Consider the following 24,231-nt stretch of genomic DNA (forward strand, 5'->3'; position numbering starts at 1 on the left):
AACTCGAAGAGGGAGGGGAATGTTGGCTCTAAATGATTGTTTCTGTAGTTTTGCAATTAAATATATTAATCTAATACCTGCTGTTTTTCTTCGTGGCATTCACACTGGATCAGACCACAGTTTACATTTTCCATCAGCAACTTTGAATTTTTCCTTGTACTTGAAGGAGGTAGTGTTTATGCTCTACTCAAATCATGTGGAGAGCAAGGATTAAAATAGACCGCTGCTCAAGCCAGGGACAAGTTGCAAATTAGAGGCACTATAATATAGTTAAGACCGTGGACCATGGGACCTATTATCTTAGTTTAAATCCCAATTGATCTCGGACACACAGTTTGCTCATTTGTCAGTGGGAAAAATAATACTACGTACTTCACAGGATTGTTATGAAAGTGAAATTAGTTGTCACATGTGGATCGCTCAGAGAATTGCTTGGCATGGGGCAAGCCCTATTAGTAAGGCAGGATTATAGTCTGAATTAGGTGAATGGCAGTCCTGAGCTAAGACAAAAGTTTAAGTTATTATAGAAGAGTTAAAGTTTGGAACTGACTTCTTGGTTATCTCTGAACACTTTCATCAATGACAAAATATTCAGTATGACACCAAATAGAAAAGTAACTTTAATTAAAAATGTGATCTCATATAAATAAATGGAATATTGAATGTCCATTTGGGCTAGGAATTCTATAATTGACATTTTAACTTTCCTCTTCTGTGAACTGCTTTTTCAAATCCTTAGTAAAGTTTCTATTCTATGTTCTCTTTTTATCACTGGTTTATAGGATTTCTTGGTATACTCTGCATATTATGGGAGACCCTCCACATTTCTGACCTAAGTTTTCCACGTGGTGAGGTGTCCACAGAGTTGACATTCTTGGTCAAGTGCAGGACACTTAATGCAGGTCTGCTCTGTGCTATATAGCAAGGTCCCTGTCCTTATGGGAGAGACCCATATTTGCCCAGCTCTTCCAGCACCAGGTGGGTAATTCTAATTCAGAATGAAGTATTAAAAAGTATTTAAAATCTCATGTGACTGCAGATCTAAAAACATGTATCCTTCATTATTCTGGATCATGATAAAAAAAAGTAGATGGGGACTATGGTCTTTCTTGAGAGTTAATGACCATTATAGGGATATGGACAGGCTAGGGAAATCACTGAGGACTGGGTAATACCCCAGGGATTTTAAGCACAGGAACCATTACTACAGCAAGACCTGAAAGGAGAGAGATGGACAGTAGATGTAGAAAGAATGCCTGGTAGGAGCTATGTAGATGCAGGGGACAAAGTGCTATTTATTATACTAACTTTGCAAGGTAATGCCAGTTTAGATATACTCTAGTATATTCCAACCTGAAATCTGAAATGCTAGTCACCATTCTTCCCATAAATTATCAGGGAAAGAAAGGGAGGAAAAATCAAGTGGTTAGAGAGCAGAAAGTTGTTTTAGACCTGCTTCTGTAACTATTTATGAGGCTTAAGTTGAGAGTTCTACTTCTTCCATCACCACGTTCCCCTTACTGTCTGTCAACACCTTGGCCAGGTGGAATTCTTAATCTAATGTGTCCCAAACCTTCAATTATGCTGGATTTAAATGTTTGGTGATCCTATATTCATTGTGTTGGCCAGTCTTTCATTGACGGTGATCATTGGTCAAGTGAGTATTAAGGGATATTGCAACAAATTTCCTGTGTTTCAGAGATTGTCTTTTTTTTCCCATAACACAATTTCTTATTTGCGATTGGGAACAGTTAACCCAACCAGTACATTGATCCCTTTCTTTCCTGTTTGGAAGACAACTTACAGAGGCATGAAAAGCCCCAAATGACTAAAGCATCCAGTTTAACAGATGCATGAATATATTTTCACAGTTCTTCCTGGGCACCAGGACCTCCAAACCACAGATTCAAGTCCATGGGAAAAGAAGAAAATATTGGTTTACTCCTTGGTTCCCAGACCAGTGGCTGTGGGGAGTTGACACATATATAGGCTATTGGTCTAAGGTATATATTGCATTTTCTAGGATAGCACTAACCTCAATGACTTTTATTTTTCAATTTGTTACATGATTGAGTCTTCAAAAGGTATCTACTGTTCAGTGAGTCATTTTCTTCTGGGAGATGGGACTTGTGGTTAAGATTAGTGAATCCAATGAGCATGAGTCCATTGTCTCACCTCCTTCACTCTGTGTCTTTATTCAGAGGTGATTGTTGTGTGGAGTAACTTAGCAATGGATGGATAAGATATTCTGTAAGTCCTGCTGGTAAGGAAGGGAAATCTGGCTTAAAATATCTGTATATTCCTGGGAGGGTAAATTGCTGTTTGTAGTATAATAGAACTGAGCCATTATAATCAAACTGCCACTAGGTGATCAACCATTCCCCCCAGAGGTAGTTACTCAGCATTAGCCTGTTTCTTAGAAGATTGGGCACTCAGCAGCAGTAGTAGCCAAATCAGCTTTGAGGAGAGAAAGTGTAATATGGCTCAACAATATGTTGAGCCCATGCATAATCCAATCCCTGCTACCAAAGCTCTTTATACATGAACTCATTGAGGAAAAGAAGCTTCCATAGCATGATTCATGATATAGATCATCTTCTCATCATAATAGACAATCTCCTTTGCAGTGAACATAGGAACTTCATACTCTGCATGCATTTAGAAGGATATACCACATAACTTTTATCACCAATTTTTTAATCTTGTGCTTTCCAAGTCTCTGACCCTGAAACAGGATTGGTCTGTACCTCAGACTATGTTTGCTTCCACACAAAGTGTACAACCAGATGTTGGATCCTGGAGTTCTTCCCATAGGAAATACTTCCTTCATTAATATCTTTCAGAGGTACCATTTGAGGGCTGTAATATTGTATCATTTACTTTTGAGTAGTTCTTGCATTTGAGTAGTTCTAGCAAATCCATTGCTAAGTAGGACCATTCTTTTTCCTTCTTTTTAAAATGGAGCTTCCAATGAGATGGTATAGATATTCTGAGGAATTGGTGAAAAAGCAGTACAAATAGGTATTATGGGAGTCTGAGCTAGCTGCTTGTGAAGTTTCCTAGTGATTTCTGAATCATCTAGGATTCAGTCTTAAATATATTGTTTCCATTTTACAATGGAATTCTGCTGTGCATGTCCAATTTTGTGATTCAATAGATTATAGAACACCTTGTTCAGGATGGGCAGTCTGTTGCATGTCATAGAGTCAGGTGTTTAGTTCTTACTAAGGCTCAGCAGCAAGCCTTTCAAGTAGAGAATATTTGTAAGTGAAAGAAGGCATGACTTTATTCCAAAACTTTGGGGTATATGTTACTATGTTTTCATTGAAATTTGCCAAAGATTCCACGTATCATGTCTGTTGATCATAAACTTTTCCAAAACCATTGGGTCTGCCAGTTATAACCTTGCCCCTTACACAGTTCATAGACAAATAATACTCAATATGTCCTCCCATGCATCGTACTAAGTAATGTAACTAGAACACTTGTCATTTCTTGCTCACCAGGATCAATTAGTTAAATGTCATCAATGTTACAGTTTTATGTAATGCTTTATGGAATATTGTAGGGACCAAAGTACTTCTAGATTATATTATGATGGAAAGCAGGGACACTGATATAACCTTGAGGAAAAGCATTAAAGATTTACTCTTATCCTTGCCACAGGATGGCAAATTTTTCAAAATTATCAGATTATCTTTTCTGGTAAAGATGGGAGTTGGATGGAGGAAGGCTTTTCTAAGTCAATATCTTCATACCATGAGATAGGACTTTGTTGATATGCTCTAGTAAAGGTACCACAACTGTCATCATGACCTGATTATCTTTGGTGAAATCTGTATGAGGCTATTCTCTAAGAGCCCTGTTGCTCTTGCATAGGCCAAAAAGGGCTCCCAAAATGGCCAAATGGCCCTTTCCATGTGGGTCATGGGACAAGTATGCGAGTCTTTCAGTTACTAAATGTTTTATTTCCACTATATATTCTCAGACTAGGAAAATAACCTTCTGTGAGACAGATTCAAGCTAAAATTCTGTCATCTACCCTTCTTCTATGCACTGTGACAGGATGAGTGTGAAAGTTTGGAAGTTTTTCCTTCCATTTCTATTTTTTGGAACAGCTTGAGAAAGATAAGTATTAACTCTGCTTTAAATGTCTGGTAGAATTCCCCTGGGAAGCCATCTGGCCCAGGACTCTTATTTGTTGGGAGATTTTTGATAACTCTTTCAATTTCTTCACTGGTTATGGGTCTGTTCAAATTTTCTATTTCTTCCCATTTGAGTTTTGGTAGTGTGTGGGTGTTTAGGAATTTGTCCATTTCTTCGGGGTTTTCCAGTTTGTTGGCATATAATTTTTCATAGTATTCTCTAATAATTGTTTGTATTTCTGTGGTGTTGGTTGTGATCTCTCCTCTTTCATTTGTGATTTTATCTATTTGGGTTCTCTTTTCTTGAGAAGTCTTGCTAGGGGTTTATCAATTTTTTTTTGTTTTCAGAAAACCAGCTCTTAGATTCATCGATCTATTCTACTGTTTTTCCAGATTCTATATTGTTTATTTCTGCTCTAATCTTTATTATTTCTCTTCTTCAGCTGGATTTGGGCTTTCTTTGTTGTTCTGCTTCTAGTTCCTTTACATGTGTGTTTAGGTTTTGTATTTGAGATTTTTCTTATTTCTTGCAATAGGCCTGGATTGCAATGTATTTTCCTCTTAGGACTGCCTTTGCTGTACCTGAAAGGGTTTGGACTGTCGTGTTTTCATTTTCATTTGTTTCCATATATTTTTTCATTTCTTTTTTAATTTCCTGGTTGATCCATTCATTCTTTAGTAGGACATTCTTTAACCTCCATGCATTTGGAGGTTTTTCAAATTTTTCTTGTGGTTGATCTCAAGTTTCATAGCATTATATCTGAAATAAGCATGGTATGATCTCAATTCTTTCATATTTATTGAGGGTTGTTTTGTGACCCAGTATGTGATCTATTTTGGAGAATGTTCCATGTGCACTCTAGAAGAATGTGTATTCTGCTGCTTTTGGATGGAAAGTTCTGAATATATCTGTCAAGTCAATCTGGTCCAGTGTATCATTCAAGGCCATTGTTTCTTTATTGATTTTCTGCCTAGATGACCTGTCCATTGTTGTAAGTAGAGTATTAAAGTCCCCTGCAATTACCATATTCTTATCAATAAGATTGCTTATATTTGTGATGAATTGATTTACATATTTGTATTTCCAAGTTGGGGGCATAAACATTTATAATTGTTAGCTCTTGATGGAGAGACCCCATAATTATGATATAATGCCCTTCTTCAACTCTTGTTATGGCCTTTAGTTTAAAATCTAGTTTGTCTGATATAAGTATGGCTACTCTAGCTTTCTTTTGATTTCTAGTACTGTGATAGATAGTTCTCCATCCCCTCACTTTCAATCTGAAGATGTCCTCAGGTGTAAAATGAGTGTCTTGTAGACAGCATATGGACGGATTTTGGGTTTTTTTTTAATCCACTCTGATACCCTATGTCTCCTGATTGGAGAATTTACATTCAGAGTTATTCCTGAAAGATATGGATTTAGTGTCATTGTGTTACCTGTAGGTTTCATGCCTGTGGTGATGTCTCTGGTCCTTTGTAGTCTTTGCAGCATTCCATTCATACAGTCCTCCTTAGGATCTCTTGCAGGGCTGCTTGAGTGGTCATGAACTCCTTCAGTTTTTGTTTGTCTGGGAAAGTCTTTATCTCTCCTTCTATTCTGAATGACAGCCTTGCTGGATAAAGGATTCTTGGATGCATATTTTTCCTGTTCAGCACATTGAATATTTTCTGCCACTTGTCTGGCTTGCCAAGTTTCAGTGGACAGGTCTGCTACTACCCTTATGTGCCTACCCTTGTATGTTAAGGCCCATTTGTCCCTAGCTGCTTTCAGAATTCTCTCTTTATCTTTGTATTTTGCCAGTTTTACTCTGATATGCCATGGAGAAGACCTATTCTTGTTAAATCTGAAAGGAGTTCTCTGTGCCTCCTGGATTTGGATGTCTGCTTCCTTCCCCAGATGAAGGAAGTTCTCAGCTATAATTTGTTCAAGTAGACCTTCTGCCACTTTCTCTTCTTCTAAAACTCCTATGATGTGGATATTATTATTGAATCACTTAGTTCTCTAATTCTCCCCCCATGGTCTAGTATTTTCTCATCTCTCTTTTTTTCAGCTTCATCTTTTTCCATAATTTTATATTCTATTTTGCTTATTCTCCCCTATGCTTTTTCCATCCTTGTTGTCACAGCCTCTAGTTTATTTTGCACCTCAATTACACCATTTCTTAATTTGTCGTGATTATTTCTTAGTTCCTTGATCTCTGAGCAATAGATTCTCTGCTGTCTTCTATGCTTTTTTCAAGCTCAGCTATTAATATTAGGACTATTATTCTAAATTCTTGATCAGATATATTGTTTATATCTGTTTTGAGCAATTCTGTAGCTGTCATTTCTTCCTGTCTTTTGAGGAGAATCATTCTGTTTCATCATTTTGGCTAGTTTTCTGTCCCTTGTGTATTTTAGTACCTTGTTATGTGTCCTGCACCTGCGAGCACTGCTATGCTAAAAAAGGATCATACCCTGTCCAGGACCTGGCCCTTCAGGAGGTGTTTTTGGAATGTGTTGGGTGCTCTCTGTTGTTGTGACTCTAGTTGTTTTATCTCTCTACTCATAGTGGTGGTTTGGACTTTCCACCAAGTGTGCTTTGATTTGTTCATTGAAGTAACCCTGAAAAATGTTCTAAGGGGGGTTGGTGGAAGAAGATTTATCCCATAGAAAGAGAGAAATGACGGGAAAAGAAAAGAAAAAAAATTGCATAGAGAAACTATACAGCTTAATCCAGAGAGAGAGGAAAATAAAGAAGGAGATTCAGAAAAGGTATAAAAGGAATAGATTAAAAATGTCTGCTTAAACAAACCAACAACCAGAATAACCAGAGGATGAAAAGGAAGAAATAAAAAATATTATATATATTTATAAATATATTATAAATATTTTTATAAATATTTTATATATATTTTATATATATATAATAAGAATTGACCAAGAATCAAATCAGAAAATGCAAACCCACAGGACTTATACCTGTGACTTGGAACCCATGGCTGCACTGGTCTGGAGTAGGGGCTGTCTGGTTTGGTCAGTGTCAATCTTGCTCTGGTTGTTAACTCAGTTACCAGGTATGGAGAGGGAATAGTTTGGTGTAGGAGGTCCTGCCTCCAATCTAGCCCTAACTTGTTGGTGATGGGGAGAAAAATGGTGACACCCCAGTCTCTCTTCCCTGGTTGGGGTGACCCAAACCATTCTGTTCAGGCCATCCTCACAATGACACATGGGTCCAAGTGGGCCGGTTTGTCCCGCTCTACAATCTCCTGCACCTCCCAGGCACTTGGCTGGGATTTAAGCCCCAATGTCTTAAAGGATACCACCCCAGATCCGCATGCCCTAGATCCAGGGTAGTGCCACTCTGTTCAGCCAGCCAATAAAGGGCCTTTGGCTTGTGGGTATCTGCAGGGTCTTTTGTCCTTGGAATGGCTATATGCATTCTTCCCACAACACTCAAGGGAGGAGTTGCTCTCTCCAACTCTGCATCCGAGCTTGTGACTGAGCTCAGGGCTGGCTCCTCTCCTCCCCAGGTGCGTGAACAGGGCAGTTGGCCCCAGTCCAAAGAAAGCCCCACAACTCTGGAACGAGTTACAAATTGGTTCTTTCTCCGTTTTTTCTGTTCCCTGGTCCATGGTTTTTCTCATGTCCAAATACAATCCTACACTTCCACAGCCTCTCTTTCTCTTCCTTTTGGCTCTCCACAGAAGGGGATCCCTCCGCTCTGTGCCTACTCCATCTGTTTTGTCTCTCCCAATTCACAATCACGCACCTATGGCCTGCCAGGTTGTCCCTGTGAGCCCCTGGAGATGTTTCTGTCCCTCTGTAGCCTGTATTCCTAGAATTCCAAGTCTTCTGTCCTCACTATGGCTGTACTTGATTGACAAGGGAACTTCGGGTCCCCCTACTTCTCTGCCATGTTGACACATGCCACTTGTTGCTCTTTTATAACCACATCCATTTGTTTTCTCTCTCTCTTCTTCCTATCTGTTCTGTCCTTAAATTCTGGGAACCACTAATTTTTTTCTCTATTCCTATAATTTTGTCTTTCAAGAAGGCTATATAGATGGAGTCATATCACATGTGGCTATTTGTTACTGTCTGTTTCACTCAGGATAATTCTCTGGCAATCCATTCATGGTGTTGCATGTATCAATAGTTTGTTCTTATTTCTTGCTGACCATTGGTGAATATTCCATGGCATGGATATACCATATTTGGTTAAATACTCACTGTTGAGGGGTGCCTGGGTGGCTCAGTGAGTTAAGTGTCCAACTTCAGCTCAGGTCGTTATCTCGCAGTTCATGGGTTCAAGCCCCACGTAAGGCTCTGTGCTGACAGCTCAGAGCCTGGAGTCTGGTTCACATTCTCTGTCTCCCTCTCTCTCTCTGACCCTCCCCTGCTTGCACTCTAGCTTTCTCTTTCAAAAAATAAATAAACATTTAAAAAAATTTAAATACTCACTGTTGAAGGACACCAGATTATTTCTGGTTTTTCAGTATTATGAATAAAAGTGCTATGAACATTCATGTACATGTTTTTGTGTGAGCATAACTTTTTATTTCTCTAGAGTAGCAAGCCAGGATGGCAATTTTTAGATTTTATGGTAGTTGCATACTAAATCTTTAAGCAACTGTCAAATGGTTTTCCAGAGTGGCTTTATTATTATATATCTCACCATCAATGTATGAATGATCCAGTCTTTCTTCAATCCTGCCAGCCTTTGGTGTCTCACTATTTTTTATTTTAGCCATTCTGCTAGGTGTATGGTGATACCTCATTGAGGTCTTAATTTACATTTCCCTGATGGCTAATGATGTTGAATATCTTTTTATGTACTTATTTGCCATCTGTATATCTTCTTTGGTCAAGTTTCTCTTCAGAAATTTTTTTGCCTATTTTCCAATTCGATTATTTGTCTTTTCACTTTTGAGATTTGAGACTTCTTTATGTAGTTCAGATACTAGTCCTTTGTCAGATACATGGTTTTCAAATATTTTCTCTCTGTAGTTTCTCTTTTTACCTTCTTAATAGGGTCTTTCTTGGAGCAAAAGTTTTAAATTTTCGTAATGACTAATTTATCAATTTTTCCTCATATGGATCATGCTTTTGTTGTCACGTCTAAAAACCTTTTTTTATAGAATTGTTGAATCACTATGTTGTACACCTGACATTGTACGTACATTGTACGTACATTGTATGTCCACTATACTTCAATATAATGAATAATAATAATAATAATAATAATGATAACCTTCGCCTTGTCCTAGATCCAAAAGATTTTTCTGCATAGTTTTTTTCCTAGAATTTTTATAGTTTTACATTAATTTCATCATCAGTTTTGAGTTAATTTTACATGAAACAGGAGATTTAGGTCCAGGTTCACTTTCTTGCCTATGGATATCTAATTACCCCAGGAACATCTCTTGAAAGACTATCTTTCTTCTATTAAATTATTTCTGAACATTTGTCAAAAATCAGTTGGGCATATTTTCGAGGATCTATTTCTAGGTTCTCTGTGTTGATTCATTGATCTGTGTATCTATTCTCCACCAATAATACAACACATTCCTAATTATTATGGTTATATAATGTCTTGAAATTGAGTACACAGATACTTCTCACTTTATTCTACCTTTTCAAAATTATTTAGATATTCCAGTTTCTTGACCTTTCCACATAAATTTTAGAATAATCTTGCCTATATGTACAGAAAATCTTGTGGTGAATTTGATAAGAATTGCATTAAGCATTAAGTAAAGAGAATTGACATCTTTAATATGTTGAATTTTGTAATCTATGAACAGAATATATCTATTTATTTACATATTCCTTGATTTTTTCATCAACATTGTAGTTTTTAAGTCCTATACACATTTTGTTAGGTTTACAACTATTTTGTAATTTTCTAATTTTGTATCTGAATTACTTATTTTAGCTTTCTATAATGTTATGACAAATCACCCCTATTTTACAGTATGTAGACATAGCTGTAACATCTTAGAAATAAAACTTCTTGAGTCTTAAAAATAAAAAGTCTAAAAAATAAGACATCCCACCCCTGCTTTTTTTGTTTAAAGAAATTTATTTTAATGTTTATTTATTTTTGAGAGAGAGAGAGAGAGAGAGAGAAAGAGACAGAGTGTGACTGGGGGAGGGGGAGGGAGAGAGGGAGACACAGAATGAGAAGCAGGCTCCAGGCTCTGAACTGTCAACACAGAGCCTGACACAGGGCTCAAACTCACGAACTGCGAGATCATGACCTGAGCTGTAGTCAGACACGAAACCAACTGAGCCACCCAAGTGTTCCTCCCTACCCCTATATTTTAAAGTGGGTAGCTGGCACACATTTCCAAAGCATCTGAACAGTATTTGAACACTGTATTATTGTCTTATTATTTATCATAATGTTCTCTCCTGTTATCATTTAGGAAAAACACCCTTATTTAATGTTTATTAAAATGGGGTTATTAAACTGATTTGTTTTCTTTATTTCAAAGTATGTAACAAAATTATGATTTAAGAAAATTTCTGTATGAATCATACATTTCCCCCCCAAATTTTATTAGCTAATTTAAAATATTTCCCACATCTTTGAGACCGGGAAATGACTAACAACTAACATTTCTAAATTAGGGCCTCTATCCTGAATCAAAATAGAAATTTGAATGTTTGCTACTTCAGGCATTTTTTTTTTTTTTAACATTTTTTATTTTTTATTTTTGGGACAGAGAGAGACAGAGCATGAACGGGGGAGGGGCAGAGAGAGAGGGAGACACAGAATCGGAAACAGGCTCCAGGCTCCGAGCCATCAGCCCAGAGCCCGACGCGGGGCTCGAACTCACGGACTGCGAGATCGTGACCTGGCTGAAGGCGGACGCTTAACCGACTGCGCCACCCAGGCGCCCCAGGCATTTTTTTTTTTTGCTGACTAAAGAGCATGTGAAAATCGTATTAAGCAATCTTGCTAAATTAATTCATTCCATTGAGAATACTATTTATCTTTTAAGAACAAAAATTTGCTGAGGCACCTGGGTGGCCCAGTCGGCTACTACTTTGGCTCAAGTCATGATCTCAGGGTTCATGAGTTTGGGCCCCGCGTCAGGCTCTGTGCTGACAGCTCAGAGCCTGGATCCTGCTTCTGATTCTGTGTCTCCCTCCCCTCAGCTCCTCTTTTGCTCACACTCTGTCTCTCTCTCAAAAAAAAAAAAAATAAAGATTAAAAAAAATTTTTTTAAAAAAAGAACAAAAAATTGCTGTTAATTATTATTCACTTGTTCTCTTATTCTTTTGGGATGTTATAGTCAGAAGTTGAACACGCAGAGGAAGTTCTATTTATTGTGAATTTCATTATCTGTTTCAAAGTTCAAATTGTCTTTTAAGTGGTGTCCTGGATATGTTAATGCAGACAAAATGCTCACTAACAGTTGGATTTTTACTAATTAAACATCAAAACAACAACAGAAGTCCTGCCCATTCTTGGAGTACCTTATGGTTTCTCTTGGTATGTTTAAGGATAGATAAGGTATAACATTAAGCTTTTCCTCTTCATTTTTAGCAAAAATATTCCCAATAACATAGACATATTACACATTTCCTGAATTTTTCTGGTTCCTTAAAAGTTGATTAAATCAAACTTTTCTGACATTATATTGGAAATGAAAGAGTGAAATTTGCAAAAAAAAAAAAAAAAAGAAATTTGCAGAATTAATTATTGGAAAGGTCTTTTTATTTAGTTCATTAGGGCAAGGTTGATATATTTAAACCTGGAAAACAGTGGTAAATTGCCAGTATTGTCAGCTTGACTGCTAAAATAAAATTTCTAATCCAAGAATATGGGTTACTAACCATTGGTATTATAATAATTTTGACTTATTTTTCTTGCTCTGAAAAAATAAGCACAATTTATACTAAAACTTTAGATCAGAATAACTGGTTTATTCCATGAGAATACAAACAAAGGGAAGAGGAAAGGAACAAATACATTTTTATTTTAAATAGATTGATTAGGGAACAGCAAATCAGACAGACTTGTCATTTACTGAATGTGAATTTGAGCAATTTAACAGTTCCTGTGTGTAAAATGTACTAACAATACTTTCACAAAGGTTGTTGAGATGACTAATCAAGGCAGTGTATTTGGCTATTAGAGTATGCTCATTTTATCTGGTATGATTGCTATTTCCATGTAAACTTAATGATTAGCTGAGTTTCTTTTTTTTTTCCTCCTGGTGACTTATACTATAGTAAAAAAAAATTGGTAAATTCCTTGTATGTTTTCTCTTGCTCAGTCAAAACACATAGTAATTAGTGTGATTAAAAAACTAATATAAGTATAATCTGTTAAAGCTGATCTGAAGGAAAGTGAAGAATTTCTAAGATCTTAAAAAATACTATTTTTTATTTTAGGGAGAATTGATTTCTGAAATTTGGATAAATATAAAAAGGCCATAAAACCTATGGCCCACAAATCCTTTATTTTACTTTTGTGTATCTTAAAAAAAATTTTTTTACGTTAATTTGTCTCAAGAGAGAGAGTGTGAGCAGGGAGGGTAGGGACAGAGAAAGAGGGAGAAAGAGAATTCGAAGCAGGCTCTGTGCTCTCAGTGCAGAACCCAACGCAGGGCTCAATCTCATGAACCATGAGATTATGACCTGAGCAGAAATCGAAAGTTGGAGGCTTAACTGACTGAGCCACCCAGGTGCCCCTACTTTTGTGTATCTTTATGTTAGGGTTACCTGTGCCTAATAAAATGTGAGCTTATAAAACTTTGATCAAATGCCATCAGAGCATATAACTCTATTTGTGGCTCCAGATTCTGGTTTGCTCCAGTACCACTGTGTTCCTGCCAATCAAAGAACATGACTCCATTATAGAAAAGAGCAGAGGAGCCACACCTTAGTGTTCGCAGTTGTGCATATAGGGTCAGATTCAAATCAGCAAACACCGTCAATGGAAATGAATTGATACACCAAATTTCTTGCACCACATTCTCATCTATTTGTAAATTAAAGTTTGTTCTAACCAACTAAGAAAAGTCACCAAGTGTTAGCTATCATTAAAGGTGACAGCCTACACTGACAATATTTATATTTTACTAATAGTTTTCACACACACCCCCATGCTCAAGTCCAATTGAGTGAGTCAGTGTTCCCTCATGTACTCCCACCTCCAAGCCCCTACACATGCTGTGACTTTTGTCCAGAATGCCCTTCTCCACCCCATTCCCACCAAGCCTATCCTTCCCTGTCTCAGCCACCTCTACCCCCTTCTAAAATTGTACACAACATTTCTCCGTTTAAATCTGACCTATTCTTCAAAGACCAATTCAAGTATTGCTTCCTTTGCAAAGCTTTTCTTGAATCCTACTTGCCACAAACATTTCTTCTTTCTCGGAATTTCTGTGTCTCATACCTTGCAGACATTGGCTTCCCTGGGACAGGAGGGCTTAGGGAGGAAGAGTGGTAGATAATCTGGGCGAGTGATATGATGGAGAGAGGTTTGAAAAGAGTGTGCTACAAGGATGGCAGAAATATAGTTTAGCTATTTCATGCAACTTTGCTTAAGGCTTAGGTGCAAAGTTCCATGGAAAACCATAGACCCTGTAGCCCCTGACACCTATGGAGTACATGCTCTAATGCTACACTGTTTCTAAAGACACTAAATTAATAGTGTTACCCGCATGTTTATCTGACAAGTATGATGATGTAGCACAAGTATGAGGTTGGTCAGACGTATTTATGATGGATTAACTAATAATGCTAATAATGTATCTAATTCAAGAAAATTATGTTACTCTAATAAAGCCATTTGTTAACTGGAAAAAAAAAGATTCTGGTTTGCTTTGAGCCTTTAAGAAGTTATTTCATTAAATAAATGTAAACATTTTAAAAAGTGATGAGAGTAAATTTTCCTTTAAAGAGAACACCATAGTCTCCGAAGAGGAAAAGGGAAGGATTAGATTTCTAGCCCACTGGCCTTTGTTTTTGCATTAGGGTGGGACTGCCAAAATCTGAAGAAGTAGTATTTAAGTGTTTTAGTTTCTGTTAACATTGTAATGAAAATAGAATACCATTTGATGACACGAAACACCTCTTTGTACACCTTGTTTTCCAGATATATTTACCTAATCTCACCCCTTGCCAGGAGAGAGCAGTAAGCATGGAAATTTTGTCCTGCTTCTTATTTCTCGTGTTCCTTTCTATTTGTTGTACCTCTTTCAGTTTTGCACGTTCCACACAGTTGGCATTTGGCAGCCAGAGGTACTCGGGAAGAATTCCTTCAAATTCTTTGCTTTTATACATCCGTTTGACACACAGAGCAGAGAGCCCATAGCTTCGTGTGACCAAATCAAGATGTCTAAATCTCCTTTCTTTTTTGTTAATAGCTTCTCTCACTGGCCCACTGGCCATCTATTGTGATGGAAAACTTTATTTATATACATAGTTTTGTGTTGACTTGAAGATCCATTGAGACTTTCTTTGCTGAATATTTCAACTTCACATAAAGGGTTCTGTTTTGCACTATAATTGTCTCTTCCCTGAAATAATTTGAATCACCAAGAAAGTAAAGATGGTATCTTACTATTATTATCCTGGCATGCCAAGCACTACTGCTGAATGTGTAGTTGGTTCTCAGTAAATTAAAATTTAATTGAGGGAAGACATGCTGTCTTGGCGGGATCTCCACTTACCGAGACCTAAACTATGCTGCCTATGGAGTTATATGCAGCAAAGCACGTATCCAGTGCACAGGCTGTTGCAAGCAGAAGGCGGAGAGAGGGGTAATCCAATAATGCTCACATGGAAAAAATCCAATAGCACTGACTTGAGTGCACATAAATATTCCTGTAGAGAGATGACAAGTAGGGAGGATTTCATTTGTGCTTACAGAAAACCTCTCCAAGATTAGCATATGCAAAGATGCCCATAGCCCACCAACTATAGGAAATCCAGGACCGATCTTTTGGTTTAAAATTATATATTAAAGGTATGTGCAACTTATGAATGCATCGGTGACATTTCCTTCCTTTCATTTAACCCAAGTGGTCTTCATTTCAGTGTCTTTTAATTAGCTTACAAGGAATAGTGACATTCTATTTCTTACTCATTCTGTGAGGAGCAAGGACAGGATGAGAAAAATTACCCAGATTTCAGACTAAGTTACACAAGTCTCTGTGTGACACATTAGCAAACTCTGAGGATAAGTCTGGGAAACTTGAGGGAAAAAATCTTTTGGGAGAAAGATATCTTAGGTACACAAAATTTTAGATAAAGTAAGCAGATGAGCTAAGAAGTGGGTTTTTTTTTTTCCATAAAAAATAAGAGATAAGGAATAACCTCCTATACCAAGCTTAAGCTTTGGAGGAAGAAAGCAGTGGCTTAAATAGGAATGAACGATGCACCCAGCACTCTTTACTTTCGTAGAAAATCCACTGACTTGATCTGGAGGTATGTGTATATTTACAAATAGATGCTTCTTTCTCCAATCCCTGTTTTTCTTCTTTAAAATTTCTAATTTGCCATTCTTGTTTCAAATCAAATAGGTATGCTTCTGTTTCATCCTTCCCAGTCATGTTCCCTTTCTTCTCATTGTTCTTACGTTTGTTTCATTTTTTAATTTTTTAATGTTTATTTTATTTTTTGAGAGATACAGAGACAGAGCACAAGCGGGGGATGGGCAGAGAGAGAGGGAGACTGAAGCAGGTTCGAAGCTCCGAGCTGTCAGCACAGAGCCCCACGCAGGGCTTGAACTCACAAACTGTGAGATCATGACCTCAACCAGAATCCCACGCTTAACCGACTGAGGCGCCTCCCATTGTTCTCAGTTTTTCATTGTGTTTCTTCTTCTTGTAATTCTCAAACTAACCAGGAAATCTCAGATCGTGGCAGAATGAGACATCTAGAAAATGGTGGTGGTTTGTGATGAGGGATAGAAGCAGAAAAATGTTCACCTTTAGCCCGGAAGGCTGACATCTAGTCTGCATAGATCAAATACGTACTGGTTCCTACATTCTTAGGTCTCATGACTGCCTTTACATCTCAGCGAGAGTTAATATCAAGCTGGATAAAGAGCTCCAGAGAAATCCTGTGAGAGTAATTTTATGAGTAGAAATTCGAAGAAAACATTTATGATGTAATACTCCCTGCAGGTCCCCTCCTTGAACTCAGCATAGAACTGCTAGGTTCATACAACAGAAGTGTGGCTCTTCTTGACCCGGGTCCTGTCCCTGTGCTATAATAAAAGCCCCGTTTTGCACCAAAAACGTCTCAAGAATTCTTTCTTGACCATTCACTTGCAACCCCACATCAGTTTGAACAGTCCCCAAGATAAAGAATCAGAAGCTTAACTTATCAGGATCTTTATGCTCAGTAAGATAATTTGGTTCTTATTGCTGGAAAGGAACTACAAACTTTGGAGTCCTCAACCATGTCTGTGTTGCAGAAGGCCTAACAGTATTTGTTGTTTGTTCTGTTCAATGGAAGCAATCCAAGTAAAGACACGATTTGGTCTTGCTCTCTGGGAAACTTGTGAATCACCATATTTACGGATAATGTGGAAAACTTCAGATTAACATGAAATCCAACATATGAGTGCTGGATATATGAACCAAGATGAGGGTGGGCAGCAAGGAAGAGCTAGAAGATATGTTTAGCAGCACATGATTATATAGTATGTCAACCACACAATTCCAGTGACTGTAGGTAAACTCAAGAGCATAGATAATAGTGAAATATAGTTAAAAAAATTAGAAAATGGTGGCTTTGAGTATTTATCTTTGTTTTCAATGTAATTGATTTAATTTTAAGTTTATATAATTTATTTTTACTAATTCTAGGATTAGCAGCTAGCTTTTTAAATTCCTGTTGGCTCTCACGAGCTGTCATGAGCCAATTCCAGCATGCTCTTATTCCTGTCCACTTTCTTGCTTTCCCTGGTTATGGTAGATTAATGGTGTACCTACATTTAACATGGTCAAAACTTTTAAACTACGTAACTTAAGTGCTACATGGAAGAGGCATACTGGGGCCTAATTATATTAGGAATATAATTTTTTTCAATAAAAGGAAAAAGACCTCTGTGTAAACAAATTTAGAGTAACACATTAGCTACAGTTGGACCCACAAATCAGGACATTGTTTAGTATATAATATATTAGGAGCAGTAGAAGCACAAATTCCGTAATATCGCACATGAGCTATTGAAGTCTCTGTCAACTAAAAATAAAAATTAAGTAACATCTGACTAACAGCTACTTTTCATACAGTTATTAAACTTTTAAGAATACGTTCTGTATTTCAAGGACTCTTCTGGGTGGTGGTTTATAAAGATTGTGTGAGTGTAGCAGGAGCAGTAGGAAAGATTTAACAAGCACTTGTACTATTATAAGTCCTTCGATGGAGGAATATAGGTGCTGTAGGAGCACAGAGGTCTTGATGGAGAAGAGTCCTGACCCCTATCATCACCACCACCACCACAGACTCAGCTTCCTGCTAATTCCGACAGAAAGCCTAGAGTAAGACAAGAAAGGCTAGAGTAAGACAAGAAGAGTGTCAGATTATAAGCAAGGGAAATGAGAGCACTTCACACAAACAGAGCTCTAGTTGAGACTGGTTATAAAATGCTTTCTGATAATAGATCTGAGCAGGCATCCTACGACATGTCTGTGGATAGTCATCTAGAGTCAGTTGTGGTCATATAATCTGTGAGCAAAGTTGTGGTATGAATATATCACTCCTTGCTTTCAAATGGATAATGAGTGAGAAAACATATCCACAAGCACAGTTATTTCAGGAGAGGCTGGATAAGGATGTACTAGACAGTAATGCAGTTCTTGTGTGGTTGGGGGTATACCTTTTGTTTATTTTATTCAAGAAGGTTACAGAGGAAATATATTTTCTGAGTCCTTAAGTATCTGAAATTTTGTTGCTATCTTAGGTAAACTCCAGTCTGGCTGGGTCATCCAAATCACATGCATTCAAAACCTTATGTTTGTGCTAAAGCTTTTTCTGTTGTTACCTGAATTTTGAAAAGCTGCTTGTGGAGATCTTGAGTTTTGTTATTTAAATTTTTTTAATGTTGATTTGTTTTTGAGAGAGACAGAGACAGAGCGTGAACAGGGGAGGGGCAGAGAGAAGGAGACACAGAATTTCAAACAGGCTCCAGGCTCTGAGCGCTCAGCCCAGAGCCCGACATGGGGCTCAAACCCACAAACTGTGAGATCCTGACCTGAGCCAAAGTCAGGCACTTAACTGACTGAGCCACCCAGGTGCCCCTTTAGTTTTGTACTTTAAGAGATCTTCACATTTTTTGCATATTCAGTTTCTGCATAGATGCATGAAGGTATATGTTTAATCTTATTAGATAGGCTATTTTTCCAGGATGTATCTAGACGTTCTTTTTCATTGTCCTTCCCCCCTCAGAATATATAAAACATCTATATCTACACGCTCAGATAATTTTTTTAAAAACTCAGCAATGTTTTCTTCATTATATCTTTGGTTATTAATTTTGGTTCGCTTACTCTCAGGAGCACCTGCCATTCTTAATTTGCTCTTCTGTTCTCCATCCTCCACTGATGTTATAGTGTTAAGCTTTTTCTTTTTCCTATAAACTCTGGTTCATCTTTTTATATTTGTTGTCTGTATCATAATTTCATTTCTTCAAAAAGACAATTCTGTTCTAATTCAGTATAAATTTTGATTCTGTTATACAACAGTTTCCTTGAAATCCTTAATCTGTTTTATTATTACTTCTATTCAACTGCCTAAAGTGGCCATTCATTTAAAAAGTTTTCCCAACTTACATTGTCTTTGTCATTGATCTGCATTTTACTTTTTTTTTTTTTTGTAAAGTTTATTTATTTATTTTAAGAGAGAGACCGAGTGAGGAAGGAGGGGCAGAGAAAGAGGGAGAGAGCATCCCAAGCAGGCCCCGTGCTGTCAGCACAGAGCCAGACCCTGGGCTAGATCTCATGAACAATGAGATCATGACCTGACCCTTGAAACCAAGAGTCAGACGCTTAACCGACTGAGCCACCCAGGCAACCCTGATCTGCATTTTGAATTGTCTTCAAATTTTAGTCCAAATCCAACCATCTCATGTTTGTTAAATTAATCTAATTTAATTGTTTGAAAGTTGGAACTATGAAAGTTGGAACTATATGTGGATGTTTAAGAAAGTATAGATTTTAAACATTTAAAAATAAATTCTTAGTGAAAATATCTGTATGCTAATTCTGTACTTACCCGATTCTTATTGTAGTCTTTTCCTTTTTTGGATGCAGACAAATTGTTAAACCAAGCACCTTCCCAAATTAGAAGCACAAAATACCATTCAGATAAGTCAATTTACACTGTGTTCTGCTAAGTTGGTTGGATTTTCTCACACTAAGTAAAATCTATTGCTTACAGATGTGGGGAAATAGCTTGTACTTTTGAAACTCACTAGACATGTAATTTATTTTGATTTAGACTCAACCTGAACACTCTGGTATGTTAACTTTGTTTCTTACTATTTTTTTTTCTCTTTTAAGGGAAAAACTTGAAAATTTGGTTGAACTGAAACTCTTGACCATTTAGAAGTTGTTAGAACTGTTAAAAATAACCAGAGTTGATGAATACTGTGATTCAGTGTGAAAATATTTTTATCTAGATCTCATCCTTTAAAAGTTGGCTCATATGCTTTTTTCCCCTTAATTTATTAAGTACACTTTCATCTCCCTTCTTTTGTATCCAAAGCACATCTAATTGCTCCTCCATTTTTGTTTCCTCCCCTCCTGACTCAAAGGACAGGGAATCGGAGCTTGAGAGGCATGCTAACCTCCCCTGTCTTTCCGGGGGCATAAAGAGCATGGACTTTATCAGACAGACTTGGATTCAGGTCCTGCTCCACAATTTATAATGTGTATAGCCTGGGCAAATTATTTAACCTTCCTCAGCCACAATTCTCTCATAATGAGAGTTAATGGTTTACCTTAAGGATTTATTGAGATGCTTCTGTAAAGTGGGAAGGTCCATGACTGACAATGATGGCCACAAAGCAAACATGTGGTAGTTGTGCCCTTTTCTGTTGACATGAGGAATTCATCCCTTCACACAGTTTCTCTTCAAAATCTTTGATAATTCTATCTCCACTTTTGTTTTCTTCCTTTGAACATATCTAAATCTCTCCTGTGAAAAAAAAGGCTCTATGATTTGTTTTCCCAAATGCTTATCCTATTTTTTAAGTTTATTTATTTATTTTGAGAGAGAGAGAGACAGAGAGAGAGCAAGAGAGAGAGCAGGGGACAGACAGAGAGAGAGTGAGAGAATCCCAAGCAGGCTCCATGCTGTCAACACAGAGCCCAACACAGGGCTCTATCCTACAAACTGTGAAATCATGACCTGAGCTGAAATCAAGGGTCAGATACTTAACTGACTGAGCCACCAGGGTGTCCTTATCTTGTTTTTTATTTCATTCTAAGAGGCTTTTTTTCCCCCATGAAGTTTATACCTGCTTTCTTCCCTTAGAACTTAACCTTTTTACTCGCTCAGTGACTGTGTATTGTATCTTATTGCTGTTATAACAAAATGTCACAAACAGTGGCTTACAGCAACATAAATGTATCCTCTTACAGTTCTGGAATTCAGAAGTCTAAAACTCAGTTGTCAGGCCTGTGTCCTTCCGGAGACTCTAGGGATGAATCCTTTCCTTGCCTTTTCATCTTCTAGAGACTGCCTGCATTCTTTCGCTTGTGACCTTGAATCCCTGTGACCTCTGCTTCTAACATCACATATTGTCTCTCACTCTGATCCTCTTGGCTTCCTCTTACAAGGATCTGTATCATGTCATTGACACCGGGGTAATCTAGGAAAGTCTCCCCATCTCAGAACCCTTAATTTATACTTGCAGAGTCCCTTTGGCTGTGTATGATAACACAGTCACAGAGTGTGGGGATTAGTGTGTGGACCTCTTTGGGGACTTATTTAGTCTTTCACAGTCTGTTTTCTGCATGTCTTTTCTGGCCTTCTTATAGGAATGTTGCTAACTATTACTTAATTCTTGGAAATCTCATGTCTCTCGCCCTGTGTGTGATAGCAGCACCTCTCCTCCCAGGTTCTCCTGTCTCTGATGCTGCTTTTCTGACTCTTTTTCACTCAAATCTTTGTTTCATGCATTTCCAGATTTAATGTCACATAATATTTGTTAAATCAAATAGCTCCTCCATGCACAAACTTCCAGTAGCCTTCCATAATTATGAAACTTTGCTAAATTAATTTTACACATTCCACAAGCTTTTGGTGAGCACTTGCTATGTCCCAGGTTCTCTGTTTTCTGTGATAAGGATGCAGAGATTCATGGAATACAGACTGTCTTTAAGAAGCTAATGTTCAGGTGCCTGGGTTAAGTATCCGACTCTGGATTTCAGCTCAGGTCATAATCTCATGGTTAGGGAGTTTGAGCCCCACATCTGAGGATTCTCTCTCTCCTTTTTTCTCTGTCTCTCCCTGACTTGTGCTTTCTCTCACTCTCAAAATAAACAAACTTAAAAAAACAAAAAGAAGCAGCTAATGACCTGATCAAAATAACAAATAATTGCAAAGCTACTAAAAATTTGAAAATTGAATATGGAAATGAAAATATACACACAGTTTTATGGACACCCTTGAGATCAATCATCCAGCTTAGCCTGAGGGTGTTAAGGCTGACTTCTTGGAGAAGCTAACACTTAAACTGGTCTTTAACAGAAAAATACAAATTAAGCATTGGGAAGAAAATAACAAGGACAAAGGTCTAAAGCATACATTGGTATTATTTGTTCAAGGGATGGCAGGTTGATTAATGTTAAAATGAAAAGTCATAGGAAAGAGCAATTCAAAATAAAACTGGAACTTGAAGGTAAGTAAGAAGGAATGATTGGAGGGGTAAGAGGAGAGAGTAAACGATGAAAAACTGCCTTATACTGGGGGACAATGTGAAAGCAAAGTGATTAGAGCACCTCATTAAGAAGGTCAGATAGTATAAACAAATCAACTGTATAATGCCACCTTCAGTGTAGGTGAAATTTCATCTCCTTTTTTCTTTACTGAGGGGCCAAGAGTTAAGAAGAGTCCATATTACCAATGTGTGTCACTGGACAAGCGGAGCAGAAGTTAAGAATGAGAGTAAAGGAATAGAGTTAAGGATGGATTATTATATAAGAACCTTGCATTTGAAAGAACAGTATGAGAGAGAACCTCCATCATAGAGAAATACAAGGGCCAGGAGGATATTTATTAATATGACATAGAAATGAGAATGTTTAGAGGCTTTGGGAAAGATGCTAATAGAGGGATGCCTGGGTGGCTCAGTTGGTTCAGTGTCTGACTTGTGATTTTTGGCTCAGGTCATGATCTCACTGTGAGTTTGAGCCCCACATCGGGCTCTGGGCTGACAGAGCACAGCATGCTTGGATCTCTCTCTCTCTCTCTCTCTCTCTCTCTCTCTCTCTCTCTCTCTCTGCCTCTCCCCAACTCAAGCTCTCTCTCTTTCTCTCTCAAAATAAATAAACTTTATAAATATATAAATAAATATTTCTTGAGTATATCCCTCCTCTTTACTCCCACTGTCACTTAGTTGAGAACCTCATCTCCCTTTCTAGAACATAACTCAAAAAAAAAAAAAAAAAAAAAGAACATAACTCAAGAGGCAAAGCTTGAATTATCTTTTTCTGGTCCATTCTCCATATTGCTTCCAGAATTATTTCTGAAAGGAAGCATATATTCTTATATTTATTCACTAAAATAGCTTTTCTGGGGGGAAATCCATTATGTGCTAAAATCAATCTTAGTAATACAATGCTGATCAGTATAGACACAACCTCCTTTACTTTCACTGGAATTTACAACCTAGAGGAAGCAAGAAGTGTGCATTAAAAAGATATGATTTATAATTATTTATAATTAATACAAAATTAATTAATGTTTTTGAGCCTTCATTCTGCTGGTTCTGTGTCTAACTTACTCTTCTTCGTCACTAGGGTTAAGAACTCTGCATCAGTCTATACAGGCTGCAGGGCTGGTTATTGCCCCTCTGATGCTTCCATGCAATTCTGACCCATACTCAACCCCTTCTCCTTCTCTTTTGTTGTTTGTTCTGTGTGCAGTATATATATATAATACAAATTAACAAAGATGAATGTCTCAAAGTATGCTCAAATTCATCTGTAATTATAGTAAATCATTTACTGTGGGAGTACTACCAGGGGAACCAAGAATAATTTAGGAGCCAGACTTCTAAGCCAGCTTCCAAGAGAATGTAATGTTTAAGTAGATCCCATCCATCTTCTTTGCTTAAAATCTTTCAATGTCCAGTCGTCATGTAGGCTAAAGGATGAATTCTACAGCTTTGGAGTTTATAGCTCACAGGAGGCTTTGAAGTCTGTCCCCTTCTCCTTTCTGCATAAATACTATGTGTCTTCTGTGCTGAAATGTTGTGGTTTTGTCAAGGTTACAGCATTTTCTGTCTCTTCTTGTTGTTCCCTTCTTTCATCACATCTTCCCGTATACATCTTTGTCAAACTGGATTATTGCCACTCTTCTTTCAAACTACTCAATGACAAAAATTTTGTGTATGAAAAAGTCTTTTTATCATCCGGCTCATTGCAAAATTGTCCATTCCTGTGTCAGTACAGTGATACTGTATACACAACTCTATTTTAGGCTACAGATTGTGTTTTTGTATATTCTGCTTAGCTGTGTATTTGGTTTGTAGTAGGCATCTGAAAAGGTGTGAACATTTAGTGTTAACTTCAAGAATACTTATATTTATGAATGAGTAAAAAAAGGTTTCCTCCTCTCTCTCTCTAATCATTTGATTGATTTACTTTATTTGGTTTCATGGGCCTTCCCAGTTAGAGACATGCTTGTTTTTTGTTTGTTAAGGCAGTATTATAACAAGTGGAGATGTTCTACAGATGAACACAGAAGAAACAGCTCCTGTGAATAAAATGTTTTTCTGTCTAACATTTAGGATTTGGGGTTTGGGATTAGAAATTTCCAGATTTTCAAAGTAGAGCAGTATTTATTTTAGCCTAAACATCTTTAGGACTACAAAGATGGAGTTAGTTGGATATTGATATGG

At 37.3% G+C, this 24,231-nt stretch overlaps 1 long non-coding RNA gene across 1 annotated transcript in view; it reads left to right on the forward strand.

The window, feature by feature from the left end:
• LOC125933722 (uncharacterized) overlaps positions 1-24,231 on the forward strand; it is a 236,159-nt gene that overhangs the window by 206,511 nt on the left and 5,417 nt on the right. The window lies entirely within an intron of this gene.

This window comes from Panthera uncia (genome assembly GCF_023721935.1).
Source record: "Panthera uncia isolate 11264 chromosome A1 unlocalized genomic scaffold, Puncia_PCG_1.0 HiC_scaffold_16, whole genome shotgun sequence".
Lineage (NCBI taxonomy): Eukaryota > Metazoa > Chordata > Mammalia > Carnivora > Felidae > Panthera > Panthera uncia.